Source organism: Alosa pseudoharengus, unplaced genomic scaffold, assembly GCF_046254945.1.
Source record: "Alosa pseudoharengus isolate Yale_2024_CS ecotype anadromous, Long Island Sound unplaced genomic scaffold, YU_APseudo_1.1 YU_APseudo_1.1_scf_11, whole genome shotgun sequence".
NCBI classification, from domain to species: Eukaryota; Metazoa; Chordata; class Actinopteri; order Clupeiformes; family Clupeidae; genus Alosa; species Alosa pseudoharengus.
This window is the reverse complement of record NW_027468576.1, coordinates 30934134-30949297: the sequence shown is the minus strand read 5'-3', so window position 1 is coordinate 30949297 and position 15164 is coordinate 30934134. Positions and strand designations below refer to the sequence as shown.

At 44.8% G+C, this 15164-nt stretch overlaps 1 protein-coding gene and 1 long non-coding RNA gene across 2 annotated transcripts in view; both read right to left on the bottom strand.

Annotated features, from left to right (window-relative positions):
• The window catches only part of crocc2 (ciliary rootlet coiled-coil, rootletin family member 2), a 74868-nt gene that overhangs the window by 48018 nt on the left and 11686 nt on the right, over positions 1-15164 (bottom strand). The gene's annotated exons all lie outside the window — the stretch shown is intronic.
• Positions 10788-12032, bottom strand: LOC143116456 (uncharacterized). Its single transcript, XR_012985785.1, has 2 exons — positions 11864-12032; positions 10788-10951 (listed from the first exon to the last, which is right to left on the bottom strand). It is a non-coding gene; the product is annotated as an uncharacterized LOC143116456 (long non-coding RNA).

Genomic DNA, 15164 nt, shown 5'->3' with positions numbered 1-15164 from the left:
CCGGTCACACGCACACATGATCACTCACACTCTCACACACACACACACACACACACACACACACACACACACACACACACTACCCACCAGAGACAAGCTCAGTTGGCCCAGATACAATTGGCCAGTGTATCTTCTCACAAACTTACTTAATACACACACACATGTGCACACACACACACACACACATATGCATACTTTGTAAGAATATCCAGTTTACCCTGTCTGAGAACATGAGATTCTACATAACCTTCCATATGGTCATCTTATCAACATAACAAACAAAGGTCCATGCTGTGGCCTCACCCAGGACCAGGAAACAAACTATGGTGCAAATGATACCAAGCAATTGTGGAACGGGCATTGGGGTAGGCCACTGAGAACCATCCCAGGCAAGGGGGAGAGATCATTATCATACCGAACCACAAAAGGTTGCCAGATCTGTTGGCATTAGAAGCCTAATTCATTTACATTTCAAGGGTAGGAGGTACTTTGAAACAATACACAATATATGGCAAGAATCGTTTCCCAGAAGAAGCTCTTGTTTCAGTCAGCACCCAGAATATGCTTTGTTACTGCTTTTTATTGGAATAAAGATTGCAGCTGCATCAACCAAAGAAACATCCTTTTTCCTATGCACACCCGTATGATTTTCTTAATACTTTACTTAATACGCACAGACACACACACACACACACACACACACACACACACACACACACACACACACACACACACACACACACACACAAGTGTCCCCTGACCTTTTGAGTACTGTGAGGTAAATCAAAGGCCAGTTCTCTCAGTGTTACAACATCATACAATCATTGAAAATGGCAACAACAAAGCCCATTACATCAGATAAGAGGCACTGGGAAGGATACAGATAATTAGACAGCACACATAAAAGCACAGAGTGACCCAGGGAGTAACGCACCATGACTAATGACAGCCATGAACCCAAAGAAAATGTTTAAAATTATGAAAAATGTGAGCAAAGAGGTCAAATTTCATTGTTTACAAATGCTAGCCATTAGCTAGCTATGCTGGATGCAGCAGGTTTCATGTACAATAATACTGTAAGCTGGTTTGATCACAAACTAATGTACTGTAAGAGTGATGCAGTGCAGAGCTGTGCTGTGTTGTGCTGCGTTGTGCTGTGTGGTGCTGTGCTGTGCTGTTCTGTTAATGTGCTGTGTGGTGCTGTGCTGTGCTGTTCCATGCTGTGCTGTGCTGTTGCTGTGCTGTGTTGTGCTGTGATGTGCTGTTGCTGTTGCTGTGCTGCGTTGTGCTGTGATGTGCTGTTGCTGTTGCTGTGCTGTGCTGTGTTGTGCTGTGCTGTGCTGTGCTGTTGATGTGCTGTTGCTGTGCTGTGCTTTGCTGTGCTGTTGATGTGCTGTTGCTGTGCTGTGCTGTGCTGTGCTGTGCTGTGCTGTGCTGTTGCTGTGCTGTGCTGTGCTGTGCTGTGCTGTTGCTGTGCTGCGTTGTGCTGTGTGGTGCTGTGCTGTTGCTGTGCAGTGTTGTGCTGTGCTGTTCTGTTGATGTGCTGTGCTGTTCCATGCTGTGCTGTTCCATGCTGTGCTGTGCTGTGCTGTGCTGTGCTGTGCTGTGCTGTTGCTGTGCTGTTGCTGTGCTGTTCTGTTCTGTTGCTGTGCTGTGCTGTGCTGTGCTGTGCTGTGCTGTGCTGTGCTGTGCTGTGCTGTTCCATGCTGTGCTGTGCTGTGCTGTGCTATGCTGGTATAGGGGGACAGAGAGAGAGAGAGAGGCATCTCCGCTCCCTCCTAGCGGGCTGTGGGATCACAGAGGAGGGACTGTGGCTGACCGTGAGGGGCAGCGAGGAGCGGATCATCCCTCTCTTTGAGGATAATCACATTAAACACCCACCCAGCCACTCCTAAGGCCTCGCGCACAGGCAGCAGCCCCACGGCCTCTGATCCCTATCTGCCTTTCCAGGGTCTTCAATCTCAATGTGCCGTAACCCCCTCCAACCTCAAACACCCACACACACACACACACACACACATATATACATTCACACACACACACACACACAAACACACAGACACACACACACACACACACACATATACATTCACACACACACACACACACACACACACACACACATATATATACACATATATACACACCCACACACACCAAACCGAAGCACCCCCATCTCCGCCTCACGCCACCCACTCCCCATGTTGGTGCCAGACACCCTGTCCCCACTAACAGGAACCACATGTTCCACCCAGCCCAGAGCTCATGTCCTAGCTGACTGCTTCCATAAAGAAAAGAGTGAGAAGTGTTAGAGTGAAGGAGAGAGAGAGAGATGGAGGGAGGGAGGGAGGGAGGGAGGGAGAGGTGGGGAGGAGAGGGAGAAGGAACAAGGGAGGCAAGAGACCACTCTTCTTTCTTCCCACATCAACATGTGTGTGCGTAAAGACACACACTCCAACCACCCCCTCTCAGTCACATATAAACACACACACTAACCCTTCTCACTCTGTATCACACACACACACAGACATACACACACACACATAAACACATATGCACACACATGTAGGGAAAAAAAATGCTCTTTAAGCTCTCCTGCGGATGAGAGAGTCCACACACATGCACAAACACTTACACTTGTACACACATAAACACTTAAAGTACCCTCCAGGGTTTCCTAAACATGCACGTGCATACACACAAACACACACACACACACACAAAGAGAGAGAGAGAGAGAAAGGACCCAAAAGGACCCCGCGTGCTCTGACACCAGCGGCCCCCTCGGCCGAGCCCATCTCCCCTCCATACGTGAGCCCACTCTGGGACAACAACAGCCCCTCTGTTCCCCACTGGAGCCAGAGAGGAGCCCAATCTTAATAAAACGCCCTCAAACTACCCTTTTGGGGGCACATTCGTGCCCTCAAATATACTCCACAAGCAGGGCAGGGCCTGGGCGTTAGTCATGGGCAGCTCCAGGGTGTGGCACCAATGGGACCCGCAGGAGAGGGGTTTTTGTGTGTGTGTGTGTGTGAGTGGTGGTGGGGGGGGGGGGGGGCAGCTGAGGTGACAGGGGCACGGGGAGCTGGAGGTTTTTAGGGCGTGTCCGCACCGGCAGCAGCACCGGCAGCAGCTGTGTTTTAATGGGTCCTCTGGAAATCGATGAGGTCTCGGCAAAAACAATTCTAGCGCCAATTACAAGCCAATCAGGTTCGTTTCACTAAAGGTATGAGCCGCAATGGCCACAGCAGGACAAGGGGCCAGTCTGTTTGATGTGGATCGCGTGAATGCTTGACACAAAGACTAAAACACCCACACATGCCGGTGCACACATACGCACACGTACCCTGACACACACACACACACACACAGACACAGACACACATATTAACACACACACACACACACACACACTTTATTACTGTCAGCCTTTAAAACCACATGGCCTTCAGTGGTTGGCTGCGCTGCTCCAACAGACCTGCAGGACCTGGCAGAGGAATAAAGGCCCTGTTGGTTTTTAAAGCATCGGTGTAATGGCCGAGAGCCACACAAACCGGCGCTACGCAGCAAAAATTAGCCAGGACCCCGGCTCCAGTGCGCTCAAGAGCACTCCTGAAGCGATGTACAATTATAACGTACAGAACAGTCTGTTCGGATCCAAGGTTCTCTGAGGCTCCATGCCCCCCCCCCCACCACACACACACACACACACACACACACACACACACACACACACACTCCTGAACAGGGGAACTATCACCGTCCTCAAAGAGCCATTGTCCTCGGTGGGCCCCTCCATTCTGCTCCCACACTGTGGGTTTTTTGACATGAATTAAAATGATCTTCGCATTCGCGCAACGCCCCACGCGCGCATCTCAGGTTACCTAAAGCAAGCAAGGCGACGCGGTGAGCGAAAGCGTATGGCGATTACAAAGTCAGCTCTGCTGCGGATGAGAGAGCGAGAGCGAGAGCGGAGTGGCTACTGTATTTCCTGCGGTCGAGCACACACAGCCAGCCGAGCTGTCAGTCACGTCTTAGCCTCTCTGTGTGTGTGCGCGTGTGTGTGTGTGTGTTGTGCGCGCACTTGTGTGTGTGTGTGTGTGTGTGTGTGTGTGTGTGTGTGTGTGTGCGCGTGTGAGGCATTTCAAAGTGTTGATCCATGAGGCCCTCCGAAGCATTAATGTCAGAGGAGCCAGAGGCTAATGCTATGCAATCCGGTGTAATCCGGTGTAACCCAATCACTGCCTGGGTGAAGGCTCGGCGAAGGTGGAGGTCTATGCCGCACCCCAGCTGATCGGCTTTCTGCAAAGACTATCCCTTATCAGCTTTGGTTTGGTGTCCTCTTCCCTCCCTCTCTCTCTTTCTCTCCCTCTTTCTCTCCATACTTCCTGCTTTGACTCTCTCTCTCTCTCTTTCTCTTTCTCTCTCATGGCTGTGCAATTACAGTACAAGCTTTTCATAACACAGCATGACAAACAAATTTGCAACGCAACTTCATTTTCCACCTCAAACAACTGTACATAAACTGCGTGCAACATGACTGGCAGAAGACTGAAAGGCACTCAGCTATAAGCACCCCCAAGAGTTTGAAATAACTGCTGCCTTCAAAACTGTCACTAATTGGTTTAAACAGGCTAAAGCGCAGCATACTGTAGGCCCGAGTCATTGGGTTTGTGAGCACATATCCTCGCATGCATCCCTCCTTTCTGGAGCGCACATGCAGGGAGCTGGGAGAACGGGAGAGGGATGAGACAAGGGCATATTTTCCTCTGTTGATACCCGAGACCCGCTTTTGCCGCGGGCAACAGGAACGTTTCAAACTCGAACCCCAGCAAGCGTAATGATCTCATTAGAGAATAAATCTCACAGCTCTCTCTCGTTCTCTCTCTCTCTCTTTGAAAGAACTCAGTCCTTCTCTCTCTCTTTCTCTCCTTCTCTCTGAAGAGCTTCCTCCCGCTCTCTTGTTCCCGTTCCCATGCCCAGGCCAAGTGCCTGCCACTGCTTTGGCATGAGCTCCCTGTGGAGCATGTCGCCAGTGTCACTCACATCTGGAGCTCTAGGCACTGGACTGGCACTGGCAAACGATTGACACCCACCATGTGTGAACCCCTCTCTCACACTCTCTCTCTTCTCTCTCTCTCTCTCCCCCTCTCTTTCTTTCTTCTCTTTCTTTCTGTCATCTTTTATTTGGCGCTGTCAGTACCCATATGTGCAATTTGCTGTCTTTGCAAAACATGGGAAGACAAGGCAATGGCACTGGCAGCTCTTAATGCACAGGGTATCCTTTCAGCAAGGCAGTTAGGGAAGCACTGTACTTGGCAACAGTATATGAATACAAGAATAGCTTCTGTAAATAAGTCACTTACATATGGATGTGACTTGAACACACAATCTGGGAGACTATGAGGATTTCATAAAAACAACCCACACAGAACATGCAAAACAACAGATGCATATACTGTACACAGGCACAGTCATACGCAACTTAACACAAGCCCCAAGTGAGGTAACTTCTTCAGTTGTGTTCATGTACTTTACTCACACATGGATATAGAGAATTGGACACACACACACACACACACACACACACACACACACACACACACACACACACACACACACACACACACACGTGCAAATGGAGACTGATCAGGTGACCTACACGCACAGCGAGTCTCCGAGGCTCACAGGCAAATGCACTCGCTCACACCAGGGCCAGTGTGTGGGCTCCGGGCCAGGACCCCACCCCTGCACGCCACCCCGGCGAGGAGCTCTGCTTTACGGCTGCACTGGGCCCTGAGCTTCCCTGTAAAGAGAGGGGCCAGGGGCTGCTCCCCATTAGCCATGCTCCACAGAGGGAGGAGAGAGAGAGAGAGAGAGGGAGAGGGAGAGATAGAGAGAGAGGAGAGAGAGAGGGAGGAGAGAGAGAGAGAGAGAGAGAGAAAGAGGAGAGAGAGAGAAAGAGAGAGAGAGATAGAGAGAGAAACAAGAGGGAGAGTGGGAAAGGGGTGAGTGAGAGAGGATGACAGAGATGGACAGAGCGAGAGGAGTTGTGCAAAGATTTGTGAGAAATAGAAATGCTCACACGCAGATGGCTACAATGAGAGAGAGTTTTGCCCATAAGATAAGACGTTGAGAAAAGTGTTGAGAAAAATCTCAAGGGAAGGCCAAGAACAGCACTCTCTGTTCATCCATCTCAGCACATTCTCAAAAGAGGAACTGACTCCAGTGGTGTGGATATGGCCGGGCTATGAGACAGATACGGGCCAAGTCCGGGCCAACTGTCAGCTGGGAGATAGCTGGTCTTCTGCATGTACCCCGTCAGTAAGGCCTGTTTCACATCGGGTGCATGGCGTGAACGTCGCGTGTCTGTTGCGTGTCAGTTGCGTGGCGGCTGTGTGCCGTTTTCTATGTCCTTGCTGACCAGAAACGTGTCTGATGGTGGACTCCCTTCCAATTAAAACGTCTCTTCATTGTTTTGAAAGGAAACGCTCCCAACACGCTTGCGTGTCGCGTGAAAAATAGGCGTCGGTCCTATTTCTAGCATGCACGCGTTTCGAGCCGGGCCTGAGACGTGCGTGTCACGCAGGCAGCGTCCAAGCTCTAACCTGTTACCATGGGAGCCGAAATAAAAACGGACATGCCACGCAGCTGACACGCTCACGCCACGCACCCGGTCTGAAACAGCCCTAAACCTCATGGTATCAGGTTGAGCTGTTGTTGTTTCACCCCTCAACCCATCCATCAGTGACTGCTATACGAATTTCAAGGACAAGAAGAGGACTTGAAGGAGAGCAGCCTTACCCCAGAAACTGTATGTGCTCACACATATAGTCTAGTTCAGCATGTAAACCTACATACTGTACACATCCATTTATATACATACATACCCATTTATATACACACATAGGAATCTTACACTACCCACACACATATAACAGATCCTCAGACACTGATACAGGCAATGAATCCTTCCAGATACAAGTCACTATTGGCATGCACATAACCATGCAAGCATATACATTCACACACACATAAACAAATGTGTCCACACAGCATGTATTCTTGAGTGCACACAGCATGAATCCAACCACACACACACACACACACACACACACACACACACACACACACACACACACACACACACACACACACACACACTAAACATCACTCATCAGAACCGGCCCTCTCTTTAGTAACTCTGTCCGTCCCCAGAGCCGTTCTGCTCTACGCCCATGCTGTTTACGGCCCTCCACTGATGCCGCACAGCTCCACTGTGGGCCACGCGAGGCCCCTAAAAAGCAGCGGGGGACAACCCCACCCCCCACCCCCCATCGCCTCCCTGCCGCCTGCTGTGTGAGTGTCAGCTCACCTACTGACATTTTACAATAGCGCCCGCTTCACACACACACACACACACACACACACACACACGTATATATACACACACACACACACACACACACACACAGACAGACACACACACACACACACACACACACACACACACACACACACATGTATACATATACACACACACACACACACACACACACACACACAGACAGACACACACACACACACACACACACACACACACACACACACACACAAACACAATCCATAGTGCACACTAAAACACACTTCCTGGGCCTGTGTTGTTTTTATGCACTTCCATATGCCTTGTATGCAGTGTTTGAGTCCCACAGCATCTGTTCTCTGTGTTCAGCCTGTGGAGGAGAGACCTGAGGATCTCACTCCTTCTCTCTCTCTATCTCCCTCTCTCTCTCTCTCTCTCTTCCACTTTCTCTCTCTCTTTTTCTTTCACTCTATCTGTCTCTCCTCCTCTCCCACTTGCTCTCCCAGAGTAAAATGTGTTATGAATTACATTTTTTATTTTTTGAATGTGTGTGTGTGTTTACTTTTTTCATATTACTGGATATTTATGATTTGTGCCACTCCTTGTATTGTCTCATTTGATAAAAATTTCAAAATACATCAAGGAGCAAGAGAGCTTTGATTCAGCTGCCAATAACCAACACGAGAGCAGCTTTCGAAAGCCACTGAAAGCTTTTTGTGAGAGGGCCAAAAAATTTGCTGCCACATAATATTCCACTTTTTAGCCCTTGTTGTTTTCTTTTTTTGTTCACAATGTGCATTCTCCGACTTCAAAGGTGCACAAATTTGTGTTTCTCATAACTGTGTGGGGAACTAATGGACGACGAGGACCAGAAAGTGTTGCTGATGCTCAAATCAATGGGTTCAAAGCACAAAGTAAAACACAAAGTACTGTGTAGCATGGAGATTACAGAGTTCAGACTGGGTTGGTCACAAGAAGAAGGCTCTATGGGAAAAAATGCAATCGTTTTCCATATTTCTGTGGCTGGGTGTCATTTCGTGCGGACCGTGATTATGAGCAGACAGCTGGCTAAACAAAACTTGCCGTCCCAGCGAGTGGAATTAGCAACCTTAGGGCCCAAACGGGATGGGAACAATCCTCTGAGTGATCAGCAATCTTACTGTCATGACAACACCTACATATACAATACACATTCACATGCGTACATGCAGTCATACATGAACAGACACATGACAAGAACATGAAGACGTACACATGTACACACACATGATTATACCAACATATACATGCTACACACTTATGGAGTAAAACTTGTGCCACCTTAAACCGAATTTGAATATGTTGTATTTGCATTTGAATTGCTGAATTTGAACAATTGTATTGGAAAAACGAATTTGAATAGTATATGTTGAAACTGATTTCATTAGATTGTAACTGAATCTCAGGCAACTTGAAATTGAATATAATATTTTGAAATTGAACTCATTTGCTCTGATACATAAATTATACTGACTGAAAATTTCGCTCTTGGAACTTTCACATTCAGTTCTCAAAATTCAGTTTCAAAACGTGAAATTCAATTTCAGTCTACCGAGACAAAAACAGCTGGTAGCTCAGGAAAAGCAATCGAGTGCAGAGCTATTGTGATCGCGTGACTAGTGCCGAGCGCGAAGCAGAGCATAGTGTGGGCACTTGGTTTGCACGGTTATTAGATCTGCACACACGATTCATAAAACACATTACGATTGTAGGCCTACTGTTTCACCTACCGTTTATGTAATTTTAAACAAATAAAACATTTGTTGCAGTATTATTTCAAACTTCTAGCTTGTCAATCCTTGAAATACAGAACTAGGCTACCCAGCCATCAAACATCGATGTAGCCTAGGCCTACTTACCTACCGTTTTTGTAATTTTAAACAAATAAAAATGTTTTTGCAGTATTACATCTAAAACTTCTAGCCTGTCAATCCTTGAAGTACAGAACTACCCAGCTAGCCATCAAACATCGATGTATGGTCTTACCTACCGTTTTTGTAATTTTAAATAGGCTAAAACATTTTTTACAGTATTACATTTCAAACTTCCAGCCTGTCAGTCCATACAGAACTACTCAGCTAGCCATCAAACATCAATGTACTGTCTACCAATTGCAAACTTCTAGCCTGTCATTCTTTAAAATGTCATGGGCATAACTTTCTCTCGTTTTCGTTTTTCCTACTCAACTACTCCTCTATTTCTTATCCTGGACGGCCACCTACTGGATAGAAAAGGCAACAACCTAGTAATTATGTGAATAAAAATCTACATGTTTGAATGAACAAAAAAGGACAAATCATTACCGTTTTCTTACGTTTAAAGCCACTCTTGTAATACTATGATGTGTAGGCTACCTTTATTTGCTTCCAATTACATATGGTTATGGTTACGCTTTTGTCCAAAGCAACATAAATACAAAACAATATAATACTTAAAATTGAACAGGGAACAAATGAAGATGTTGGTCAGACTATAATAAAGAGAATAGCAATAATAAACAACCATGTCAATTCAATCAATAACCTAATGACATAAACAATGAGAAAAAAGGGAAAATAGTAATAATAAACAATAATGTACATTCAGTCAATAATATAATAAAAATAACAATAGCATGGTAAGACTACATTATGGAGAATATCAATAATAAACAACAATGTCAAATTAATCAACAGCCTAATGAAAATGAAACAATACTATACAAACCATAAGTGTTAATTCAAGTGCATGTTGAACAGATACGTCTTTAGACCCCTGTTAAAAGACCCAAAACTATCACAGGAACAGAGAGCACTGGGCAACTCATTCCACCAACATGGAACCACTGAGGAAAAGTCTTGAATTTGACCTATGTCTGGTCGACACAACAGACACTCTTCAGAAGAACGCAGTGGGCAGTTGAGGATGTACGTCTTGATCATTGAATTAAAATAACAAGGAGAAGATCTGGTCAGTGTCCTATAGGCCAAAGTGAGAGATTTAAATTTAATTCTGCCTAATAGGGAGCCAATGGAGAGTAACTAGGAGAGGAGTTACATATGTCTTTGGCTGATTAAAGACCAGGCGTGCGGCAGCATTCTGAATCAGCTGTAACAATCTTACTACACAAGCAGGTAAACCAGCTAATAGTAAATTACAATAGTCCAGCTTGGAGATGACCATGGCCTGAACAAGAAGTTGTGTGGAATCCTGTGTCAGATAAGGTCTGTTCTTCCTTATGTTGCATAGGATAAACCTACATGATTTTGCAATTGCATCATATCTAATATCAGCTGATTACACACATAAACTAAAATTTAGATTGCCCATACATTTGGAAATCCATCACCACCAATGGCAAACAATTGGTGATGGTGAATTGGCAAACATCAATTCCAGAGAAAACAACAGTGGACATGTTTATTAGTGTGTAAAGTGTTTTACAATATGTGTTGCATCTTGCAAAGATATTTATTAAGAGAAATCAAGCTTCGGTGTCCATGTCTGATCGGTGCCAGTCCATTGTCCTCAGTCTATCTCACTGTCCACTGTTCATTGAGGCCTCTCAACCTATGAAAATAAAACCAACAAACAATCAGTGTTTAGCTTAAAGGTCTACTGTGAGTCTTTCTCGTTAATTGTTTATTCATCTCTGCGCAAAGAGGTCTCATAAGCATCAGGCAATCAGGATACACAAGTCTGTGCACCTAAGAGACAATCAGTTGTTTCTCACACACACATGCATACCTTGGATCGTATACATCATAATAAATATCATTACACCTTCTCTGCACACACACGACTTGGTCAATACAATGAGTTAATTAAGAACCAAGGACATTTCTATCGTCATACAACACATTATTTGCAATCTACACACACATTACTGAAACAGAAGTATCAAGACAACACACAGTTAAAGTATAATAATTAGGTTATTGTAATATACTGTGTCTATTTCTCAATAACTTTTACAAAATCTGCATGGAGTCGATGAAGAAGCATAAATCAGCCTGTAGAAATACTGTTAAACTAGGGTCTCTTGAGTCTTTATCATATTATCGATATAGAACATATTCAGTTTGAAACTCTTAGAAGCTAGCTAGCTACCCTACCCTTATCGCAATCCAGTTGTCTGGCAACATCACGGCACGAAAAAATTGCCCCATGTAGCATTAGCTAACAGACAACACAACGATGAAAAAAGCTTAACTAGGGGGACATATCCAGTTTTCCATGAATGATACTGTTTAACCTGAGATTGTAACGTGTTCTTACAGGCCTAAAAGGCACAATGATATGACAATGGCCAATCATATTGTTCTATCAAAGAGTAACGTTATAGTAGTCTAACTGGTTCTGAACTATGGAAAAAACTTTAACTTAGTCGATGAAACTATGCTGGCTAGCCAGCCAGCGCTAGCATATAATGTACATTATATAAAGTAACGTTAACAGACATGGCATATGATATCAACTTACTTGGACGTTTTCTGATGTGCCAGTCGCTTCCATCTCTTCTTTCTCTGTTCGACACTGTAAGGAGGTTCAGGAGACAGCTTGCTAAGAGGGTGCTATGCTCTTTGCTTCGCGCTCGGCACTTGTCACGCGATCACAATAGCTCTGCACTCGATTGCTCTTCCTTAGCTACCAGCTGTTTTGTCTCGGTAGACTGAAATTGAATTTCACGTTTTGAAACTGAATTTTGAAAACTGAATGTGAAAGTTCCAAGAGCGAAATTTTCAGTCAGGATAATTTATGTATCAGAGCAAATTAGTTCAATTTCAAAATATTATATTCAATTTCAAGTTGACTGAGATTCAGTTCCAATCTAATGAATTCAGTTTCAATATATACTATTCAAATTCGTTTTTCCAATACAATTGCTCAAATTCATATTCAAATTCATATTCAAATTCGGTTTAAGGTGACACAAGTTTTACTCCATACACACTACACATGTGCATATTTATGAATAATAAATAAAAAGAAATGTGCGAACAGAAAAACATGGCGAGATGGACACAGAATATGTATGCACACAAAATATATATAATACACAAAGTACACAAGCATGTTTAAATATAAAAATTGATAAATAAAATATATATAATAAGTAAACAAACACAAAAAACAAACACACCCTAATCACATAAAACATAAACAGACACATACACACAAACACAGGCTACAGGCAGTGCTCAAAGGGTTACAGCTGTGAGCATTTTTCTCTGGCTTGGCCCAGGCCCAGAGGTTTAATAAAGGGAATTAATGTAGTGCGCTATCTGTCAGATTCCTAAACACAGCTGGACCTGACATCCACCAACCTGACATTTGCGCCCCCACATCCCCCACCCTCCTCTCCCTGTACCTTACTATCCTCTTTCCTCTCTTTCTCTCTCCCTCTCTCTCTCTCTCTCTCTCTCTCTCTCTCTCTCATACACACACACACACACAAACACACACACACACACACCCATTCTCCTTAAGATTGGAAATGAATGAGCCCCAGCTGATTGTGAAAGCTGCTATTTTGGCGTCATAGAGGACGGAGGATGATTACACAACACAGTATAACAAACATGGGGCAGTGCGGCCAAGAAGGGTTTGGGGATGGGGGTGGGGGTGGGGTGGGGTGGAGATGGGGGTGGGGGTGGGGTGGAGATGGGGGCGGGGTGGGGTGGGGAGGGTCTACAGAGGCCTGACTTCAGAGCCCCAGAGCACACACACCAAACTCGGTCACCATAGAGAAGGTTTTTACGCTGGCCATGGGGACAGCTGCTCTATGACACCAGTGCTTTGTGTGTGATTGTGTGTGTGTGTGTGTGTGTGTGTGTGTGTGTGTGTGTGTGTGTGTGTGTGTGTGAGTGACAGATAGAGAAAGAGAGAGAGAGAGAGAGAGAGAGAGAGAGAGAGAGAATATAGAGAAAACACACACACACTCACACACACACTCACACACACACACAGCTGGGCCTCATATCAGCTAAGTTTCCCTACAGCTGCTTAATAATGCTCACTGCCCCTTGCGGAGGACAACAGCAGAGCTTCACACAAAAAACACACACATGCGCACACACACACACGCACACACACAAACTAAATTACACTTTAAAAGCAGTTCATCATATTCATGCGAGCACACTAGATATGTGGACATTAATCACTACACAACAAAGGCTCAATTACACACACACACACACACACACACACACACACACACACACACACACACACACACACACACACACACACACACACACACAAACACACACACACACACACAAACAAGGAGAACACAAGGAGCTTCAAAGCCCAAGGGTTATGCTGAGCTGACATTTATAGTACTCCTATGGGGCTTAAAACACACACTTACACACACCAAAAGACCATTGCACCAAACACCACAAATCCTGACACAGACGAGGGTCCAGGCCACATTAATCAACTATCAAATAAAACAATACAGTCCAAAAACTCTTCTCTGATATGCTCCCACAATAAACAAGAAAGAGAAACCTTTCATAATAAAATAAAATAAAATAGAATAGAATAAAAAACACTTGCATCGGGGAGAAATAAAGAGAAAGAGCAGGAGGGGGATGGAGTGAAAGACATGTGAACTGGGATGAAGGAGAAGCTTCATTAAATGAAGCCAGCGCAGGGAGTCAGGGAGTTCTCTGGGTGTATCAACGCTCCTACATATGGATACAGCGAAACATATGCTGTGACTTTTACACACATGTACATATACACACACACACACACACACACACACACACTTTTTGTCTGCCAGCTGACTCAACTTGGTGACAGAAAACCCTGAGGTTCTCAATCAACACACACACACACACACACACACACACACACACTGTTTTTATACAAAGGAGTCCAAACACAAACACCACACACACAGCTGCTTTTTGATACAAAGGAGGCAAAACAACCTTGAGGTGAACGGAGGACAGGGAAAGGAAAGGAACAGTGACAATATGGAGAAGAGAGGAGTGAAGGAAGGAACAGTGACAATATGGAGAAGAGAGGATTGAAGGAACAGTGACAATATGGAGAAGAGAGGAGTGAAGGAACAGTGACAATATGGAGAAGAGAGGAGTGAAGGAAGGAACAGTGACAATATAGAGAAGAGAGGAGTGAAGGAAGGAACAGTGACAATATGGAGAAGAGAGGAGTGAAGGAACAGTGACAATATGGAGAAGAGAGGAGTGAAGAAAGGAACAGTGACAATATGGAGAAGAGAGGAGTGAAGGAAGGAACAGTGACAATATGGAGAAGAGAGGAGTGAAGGAACAGTGACAATATGGAGAAGAGAGGAGTGAAGGAACAGTGACAATATGGAGAAGAGAGGAGTGAAGGAACAGTGACAATATGGAGAAGAGAGGAGTGAAGGAAGATCAGAAAGGACAATATCATCATATCATGCAACCCCAACGTTTACCAGCTATTTGTCTGAGTTTTCATTCATACAGATCACAGGTAAATGGATTTGAATGAATGTCATATGTGTTTGACTGTGTCTGTGACACTGTGTGTTTGTACTGTATTATCCAATTCTAAAAGTCTCCTCTTATCATGTTATACAGTAATAATATAGTTATCCATAATTCTGCAATGATTTAGTCTCTGATAAATGCCTGTGTGCCCTCCTACACTGTATCTATGTAAGTGTTCTTGCATGTTCCTGGGATAATTTGGGGTCTTTCAAGAAGGGTCTAAAGGCATATCTGTTTAACATGCACTTAGTTCATTAAGCGCTTCTTATGCG